Here is an 8,529-nt window from a genome sequence, read left to right as displayed (position 1 = left end):
AACCCCAAAACCTAGTTTAAGTGGTGTGAAGCTAATATGGAATATTATGTGGAATATGTAGCCACACCTGTGGTAGGAAATTTAAATATCTGATAGTAGGAATAGTAGCTGGAAGTTTTGGCACTTCAAAATTCATAAAAGTAAAAAAACCCACAAACCGACCTCAAAAGTTACCTGAAGGGTTTACAAAGAGTTGCACTGTGGATGACGAGGACAGGTGAGGGGTCTAAGCAGTGTCCATACAAGTACAAGACACCTTATGACACTCCACCAAACAAGATGAGCGTTTGCAAGGGCAGCGGACCAACCGCTGTTCCAAGGTCAGGAGGTTGGATGGAGCTTTGAGCAACCTGATCTAGTGAATGAAGTCCCTGCTCACGGCAGAGGACTTGGACTAGATGACCTTTAAAGGTCCCTTCCAACCCAAGCCAGCCATTCTACGATTCTGTGATTCTCCTGACCTTAGACTAGGCTGCACAGGAACAAGGACAACACAGAGACCAAGGGCAAGCAAATACATGCTAGTACTTTGTAAATGCAAACACTCCTCCTCAAAGGATTTATGCCAGTTGACATTAGGATTAACTTATTTCTTAATTAGGATTACACACACTTTGCTAATACAAAATTAAAAGAAATCCACTGCTTGATAAAATATGGCCCTATATGCTATCTCATAAAGGTCCTAACGTAAATCTCCATTCAAACAGGAACAGCTCAGTGCTGAAACATGAGCTGACCTCCTGGATCTGGAGGACTTTCTGCCTTTCAGGTAAGGTGAGTGTTTTGGAAAGTAAATGTTATCAGCTGCATGGTAGGCTCAGGGGCAGGAACAAGGTCCACTGTGACCCATACCTTCACAATTCCTGGGATAAATTAATTTCTTACCATCAGACTTCTCATGCCTAGAACTAATTTGGCTGGTACTGTGGTGTAAAACGGTAGGTTAGGCAGAACCCAACCTAGTATACTCATCATAGAATTATTTCTGTAAATAATACCTCCAAACTTACAAGAGTGACTATAAAATGCCCTCTGGTTTATATACATAGAAACAGGATTAAATCCTCTAAAAAATCCACACCACATTTTACAAAGCTTCCTGCTGGTAAAGAAGTTTGTGGTTTTTAATTAGTACTATACAGACATGAGGCAAGACATGCAATGTTCAATAAACCAGTTAGTTTTTACATCAGTAATGATTCTTAGAATATTAATGTTGAGCCTTCAGAAGTCAGAAACAGAAGAGTGAATGAGCAGTGATCCTAACATTACCCCTAGGTGCATGTGAGTAGCAGAGATATTAACAACCTCAACAGTGTAAAGTTTAAAAAAAATAATCCGTAGAGGTGGAAATGTATATTTCACACGGGTTAATATAATCAGCTGCAGGTAGATTTCAGAGGATTATTTCCAATCTTTTGAGAAGTGATTTCTTTTGTGGGCATGATAAAAATTGTTAATATGTTGCTGCTGTTTTATTCAAGGTGAAAATTTTACTTTAATCACTTTCAAATAAATGCGAAACTCAACCATTACTCCCTTCTAATAATACTGAAGAAAATAGTTCACACTAAATCTAACATAATGAACACAGCATGTTCATAGAGAACTGAGTGTTCTGAGCTTAAGTCCCCTTTAATCCATAATTCCTTTGGAACTACATATTACATCCACATGAATACCAAAGAGGTTTATGATTAATGTTATTTTAATGAATAATAAAAAAATTGATGATAATTTACACAGAGTTATTTTCAGGTTTTTTTTCATATAAAGATTTGTTGGTTAGAGACTCTAATATATATAAAATGGAGCACCACAATCTGATTGGGATGGTAATGCTTTTGCAAAATCTTCTAAGCAATGTGAACGTGTAGCTGAATTGAGCTGAGAATTGCTGCAAGCTCTGACAGGCGCCGGGTGCTCCCTGAATTCTCCTCTTACTCAGGCTGTGCCGAGGGAGCACAATAAGAGATGCTCATTCTCAGGAGAAGTGACTTTGCCAGCATGAGTGGCTGGGCCTGACTCTCACTGTGCACCGGTTTGGCTCCAGGATTCCTACACGGTTACGTGGGGATACTGCTCGTGTGTGGCGATACACGTGAGACGAGACCTGGCCATACCATGCGTCACTCAGCGCAGAGGAATGCTGGGTCCCGGCTCCTGCCCTGGAGTGAGATCCTCAGCTGTTCTAAATACCAGCAAGGCTACTGGCAATTAGTTACACCAGCATAATAAATGACAGCAAGTCACAAATGGTGTGATTTCTCAGAATAACAGGTAGTTAGAGAGCTTTCACGTAAAGACTGAAGCTGCAGTTTCCCAGTCCCTTGGTATGGTTACAACACAAATTTTAGGAGGGCTTTACTGGATCAGTCAACTCGGATGTGCAGACATTGAAAGCTGTCCTGCAAATGCTCTACTTATGGAGTGGGATTACAGTGGCTGGTGATCTTGACGGCTGAGGGTCTCACTCTGCATTCTGGTACAGAGCTGCAATACCGGCTGCCTCTCATTGCTTGCTGCTTTCTTGCCTTCTAATCTAAGACACTAGTTCTGGCCAAATCTATTTGGCTCATCTTTCCAAGAAAGTCAAGAAAGTGAAAGAAGGGCTGTGAAGCAGTGATAGCACAGCATAAGCCTCTATATACTCTATCCAAATAACCTGCTAATGAAAACCCTTTGGCAGCTGTTTAATGCTGCAAGTAGAGAAACGTCTGCAGTCAGAACTCTGTGGGATCCCTTCCTGAAAATGCCATCACCATGTTGTTATAATTAAAATAACATCCCCTCCAATGCCAGCTATCTTTATTAGGCACCAAACACTGAACCTCTTCCCAAATCACTGGGGTGCAAATTACTTTTCAAAAACATTTTTGGAACTGATTTAACCACAAGCTTTAACACTGGAATGAACTTTCCCAGGGACAACAGTTGCGTTCCTTCCCCCAGGCTCTGTGCTGGAGACTTCTGTCTAGTTATTGACACCTAGCTGGATGCTGGAGCTGGTTTTCTGGACTTAAGTGTTGGTAAACTCTAAGTCATATTCCATAGTGATCTTTTTTTGGTTTTTTTGTCACTTTGGCCAAGGAAACAAACAGCCACCACAACACCTCCCAGGGGAAGTCCAAAAAAAGGTTAGTCTGGGATAAAGACTGCAACCACAGAACCAGGAAAGGCATGAGTTGGACACGAATGTCCACCAAAATTAACTGAAGTCATACAATTTACTGTAAAATAACCAATTAATTCACATTTTTAGTGTACAACCATGAAAGTTTCTCTCTGGAGGAAAGTTACGGTATTGTCTGCTTTCCCACGCACCTGTCCGAAGTTGACAATCATGTGTGTTGCTACTGTCAACCCCCTTCTAACACTGACATTATTTGATAGGGTTCGTTACTTCAAAAGGCAAGAGTGGCAGTCTGTAAAAACAGCACTCCTGTTCCTCACACAGTGGCATTTGATTCCCTAACAGTTACTCACAGCCAGACCAGGGACACCCAACCTACGCACCTCTCCAGTGACAGAACTTGGTGCTTACTCTGGAAGCATCCCCCCAGGACCGAACATGGTGAGGCAGGGCCTGGGGTAGAATTGCTGTGTCCTTCTCTTTAAAACAAAGGCCCCAGAAGGATTTTGAATCTCTAAACATGAACTAGAACATCTTACTTTTAAACTAGAGATCTGCTGCTCAAAACAGAATCAAAGAGTTGGAAAGCCGACCTCCCTCCGCCTGCCCTTCCACACAGCGAGTGTTCAGTGGCTTCTGTTGCTGCAACAAGGTATGTACTGGTGACAGAAAGCCCTGGGAAGGGACATGTGTACCTAGCACTAGCGTGCTGTGCCTTTGGAGACATCACAGGGTATGTGAGGGACCAGGGCTTCAGAGGGTGTTGCTTTCCCACAGGCCATGCGTTTCATCAGCTGGTTCTTGCAGACAGCTCAATGCCTTTAGGTATTGAAAACCTTACTGTGTATCAGCGGTTAGGTAAGTGATTCCCACACTTTGTATCATGTCTGAGTCCTGGCATCTCTCTGCTCTTCTCATCACTTGCCACCAAAATCTCTCATCATCATCTCTTTGTGCCCTCTCTGTACTCCAGGAGCATCCCTCAGGCCTGTCTGTGTTCACAGAGCTCATCTGGCCAAACCACAGCAGATGGTACCACAGACAGAAACAAGCCCCCCCCTCTACCTACACTCTTTTAGAGGACACAGTAAGCTGCAAATAAACAAGTAAAACACACACCAGTACTCTCAAAGGAAACATACAATTTGAAGGCTTCTAATAACATTTCACCGAGGTTGAACACCCTCAGTATTTGTTGGGAGACGCTGATTGTGCTCTCCCTCCTTTTCAAATAATCACATGCTAGTGGCCAGACTTTCTCCACTTCCCCTTCACATGCATACTACGACACCCTTGACAAGTAAATGGCTACTGAAATAATCACAAAGTACTTTAATAATATGAATTTTATATTCTACAATTCAATCTGCATTCAGCAAACAAGATGAGAAAGTTCTGGTCTGCAGGGAACAGAAGCAGCTATTTCTGATGCCAGAGAGATGCACAATTTACCCTGGATTTTCGAGGGTACAGACCAATGGATTGGAGAATATTTAATACCTGAAAATATATCTTCTTGTAACTTTTGTACCACCACTTAAGTTATTTGGCCCTCTCCCAGTTTTGCAAATTACCTCAGTTTTCTGGAACAGCATGGGTCCTGGATAAACAAAATGCCATTCCCGTGCTTCACCAGACCACAGCACATATCTGCTAGTAAGGTCAAAGCCATCTTTCAGAAACAGGCAAGCACACCCCAGAATGACTTTTCTTGTTAAAAAAAAAACAACACAAAACCCCCAAAAAACCCTTCACAGACCATATTTTGTTGCAACTAAATGTTTAAAACTCTTGTTCTAAATGTTTAGGACCATAAAAAATACATAAATGTTAAGGGAGACAAGCAAGCAAACAGCCTGTGTGTGTGTTGGATGACCTCATTATTCTGCTGTGACCAGCTGGAAAGCTGCTGGTTTGCAGCCAGCCTCTCTCATGTCTGTAAGACCAGCTACAGCTGATGCAAGCTTCTGCTGGGTGGACTGTAAGAGGTGGAAACAAAGTTTCACAACTGATTTGCTTCTTCCTAAAGGGTTTGCGTCCTTCCCTTCAGAGCCAAGAGCAAGAAACTTTGCTCACTGTCTCCTGCTAATAAACAGCTGACAAGGCTTCTAGTTTCCCACGCATCTGGCAGCTCTCCAGTCTGGCCTTCCAAACATCATCTGGGCTGCTACAGTTATTGCCAGCTCCAGAAATACAGTTTCTAACAGAGGAACATTGGAGATTTCTCTTTTATCATCAACATTTTCTGCACTGGCGTTTCACCTTCAGTGTTTTGCTATCATCTTTGCCACAATCACGTTTTAGCATCTGCTGTGTCAGCATCATGTTTCAGCATCAGCACTTAACCATCAGCTGTTCCACCATATGGCATAAGTAGCATCAGCAACATAGCACTTAAAACACATACGAGCAAACAAAAAGCGCTTGTAATTCCCCACCACCCCCATTACCCTTTCTTCATGCCATAGCCACCTTTTCCTGTGACAAGACAGTCTTTGTCTCTCTCTTCCCCCACCCCCCAGAAGAAATACATTCTGAAGGGAATAAAAAAACAAAACAAACCCAAACAACTCAGTTCCTCTAGGCAAATTTGCAAGAGTCTCTCTTGTGATCTGAATTTTCTCTGAGGTTCACTGAAGCATTTTTAAGGTCCTCTGCTACGAGAGCAAGCTAAGAGTCACTGACTGTCATGCTTTTTTAAACACAGCTGCCATTTGGCATGGGAGCTTCCCAGCAGCAGCAGTCACAGGAAGCCTCCTGGAAAGCTGGACTGAATTTTCAACTAGCATAATCTTTTACTACCTTGGAGGATAAATTTAGGACACTCCTTAGACTAAAGCTCTTCACAAGGACCCAATTTATTTTGCAAACGTTTGGTATGCAGGACAGGTCGGTTGAAGTAAGCGCTGTTAGCACAACTGTCCTTGTGACTGGGCAGCATCTTGGAGCAACATTGAAATGTTGGACAGGTACAGCAGTCTGAGAAGAATCAGGCTGTCTTTATGTCTGAAGATGACACAGAAGTCTTGGTATTCCATTAGTCACATCATATACCATATCCGTTTTTTCAGATGCTATTAAATCTCCCAGCTAAAGGTAGCAAACACTGTCCTTTTTTGGGAGGCTGCAATGTGCAAAACCAAAGTGTGATTTAACTTATGACCAAATGAATTTGTATCTGCTTAGCTTACAAGCAATTATGCCTGAAGTTTGTTCTGAGTAAAGGGTGCCATTTTTCAACCTCATTGTAAAATCTGACAAATGCAAATTGTGTCAGCTTCACTTTGAGTGTGAAGTATTCCAACACCATGCCCGGTTATCTATAGAAAGCTGTCACTAGTAAGACATCTCTAAGAGAAATGCAGCAGAAAGGGAATTAAATGAGACATAGGGCTTTTCACCATTGTGGTCAGAGTCTAATCACTCCTTCCCATGTCTTGAAGAACAGTCTGTATGAATGATTACTCTTCCATTTTATAATATATAGTATACCAATGGGAAATGTCAATCTTTGGAAACTACTTGGGAGAAAAGAAGCCAAACAGATTACCAGAGCACCAGAAAACTGACAAAATCCATGAATGAAAGGAGTGTTAGCTAGCCTCCGATGTTGTAAATCATGGTTAGCAATGCCATGGACACTGGTGCCAACAATTTAAAGGAGGAAAATTAATATAAAGACTGACAGATTTTGCTCTTTGTATTATCAGGTCTTCAACGATGCAACAATCTTATTTACTTTGCTTCAAAGTTTTAGACCAGAAAATCTGAATTTTCAAGAGTAAAAGATAGTTGGCATTAGTCAAGTTGACAGTATGCTAGTCTCTAAACCACCATTTTCACATGAAGGGCATGTCTGGTCAAGATATTAGATGAAAGACCGCACACAGCTGGAAGCCTAGTTTAGAGTGAAGATGTCCAGAACATCAACAAGAAGTATCTACCTGTAAAAACATAGTTCAATGGAAACTGGGAATTCCCCATGAAAGTTTAACATCGCTATAAAGTAATGTTACATTCCTTCTAAGCAGACTGGCTGAAGTGAGGGATGGTCACAGCTACTCTCCAAATGAAATTCAAACAAATTCTGTAGTGACTGTCAGGCTCTAAGCCATGCCTCATAATGAAGAGATTTTTCCATGTAACTGGGATCCTGGAAGACCTAACTTATTGTCATTGTGTGGGTTATAGGGATTTGCCACTCAAATACTTTCAGAACCAGTTTATTTCATAACTTTCTGGAATGTACGCTGCTGTATGACATCCCAGTAACTGGGGTGGGGGAAACCCTAGCAGCATGTTATCGAGAGTTATTTTGCTTCTGTGAATAGACCCTTAATGAGCCCAAGATTCTCCACACCCAGCAACAGTTCTTGCTGTAACATACCGTATTGTATTCCAGCAAACGAATCCACTATGCTTTCCAGCCAACAGAAGCTGTTGTAACCAGCAGAGCCTGCATCTGCACTACTAATCACTCCAACCTTGTAAATCGTAAACAGGTCCCTCACAAAGCCAGAAGTACCCCCCCCACACACCCCCCCACCCCCCCAGCTGTAATGCTATTAACCCAATCCTGGTAGTTATTATAGAAACTCATGACACACAGCTTAGCAGATAGCAGAACATACAGTTTTTCCTCACTAAAGTTGGAGCTGATCTTTCTATGTTGTAAGCGTTATTAAAACTAGCTGAATTAAAACGTTGAAGGTTGAAGCTTCTATGGCTTTGATGCCCCGATATAAAAGTGGGCTATATCAAATTTCCTGATGCATAGAGGTAGTGATGCAGGGAAGTATGTTGCCCAAGTGGTGCTTTCAGGTTTCAATGTTTTGCACTTAAACCCATACTACAACAAGTTTCTTATATGCAACGCAAATTCACCATGTTCTCTTCTCTGTGTCTTACTGTCTTTTCCACCCTGAGAAACACAGGGCAAAATCATGGCCAAACTAAGCAAGAAGGTGACACCTTAAATCTTCTTATGTTAAGTGTATTGGTAGTCTCACTTATTCGGAGAAACTTACTGATTGCTGTTACAATGCGAAGGTGCCAATTTTTGGCAGGAAACAGGACTTAACTTATCCTAGCATAACTAAATACATCTATGATAGCCGTGGATTTATATTGTTCTAAAACAAAGTGCCTTGTAATTATTAAGTCTCATACATTTCAAGGGGTTGCAAAGATATCAGCCATTTAGTTCTAAAATTAAAGTAGAGAGCTTCAGGAGAGAGGTGTTTCCTGTGGTCTCTCATGGAAACTCTTTCTGTTGGTTTCGAAGGCTTTTCTTCCACTAAATTAAATTACTTTGGACTGAAAGTTCTCTGCCTTTTTTCGAGGGAACTTAACTCCCACAGATATAATTCTTGGCAGTCTAACTGCATAAGAAA

At 41.6% G+C, this 8,529-nt stretch overlaps 1 protein-coding gene across 21 annotated transcripts in view; it reads right to left on the bottom strand.

Moving 5' to 3' along the window:
• LOC308053996 (uncharacterized protein) overlaps positions 1-8,529 on the bottom strand; it is a 295,467-nt gene that overhangs the window by 136,921 nt on the left and 150,017 nt on the right. The gene's annotated exons all lie outside the window — the stretch shown is intronic.

This window comes from Falco punctatus (genome assembly GCF_963210335.1).
Source record: "Falco punctatus genome assembly, chromosome: 15".
In the NCBI taxonomy this organism is placed as follows: Eukaryota; Metazoa; Chordata; class Aves; order Falconiformes; family Falconidae; genus Falco; species Falco punctatus.
This window is presented reverse-complemented; position numbering and strand designations above follow the sequence as displayed.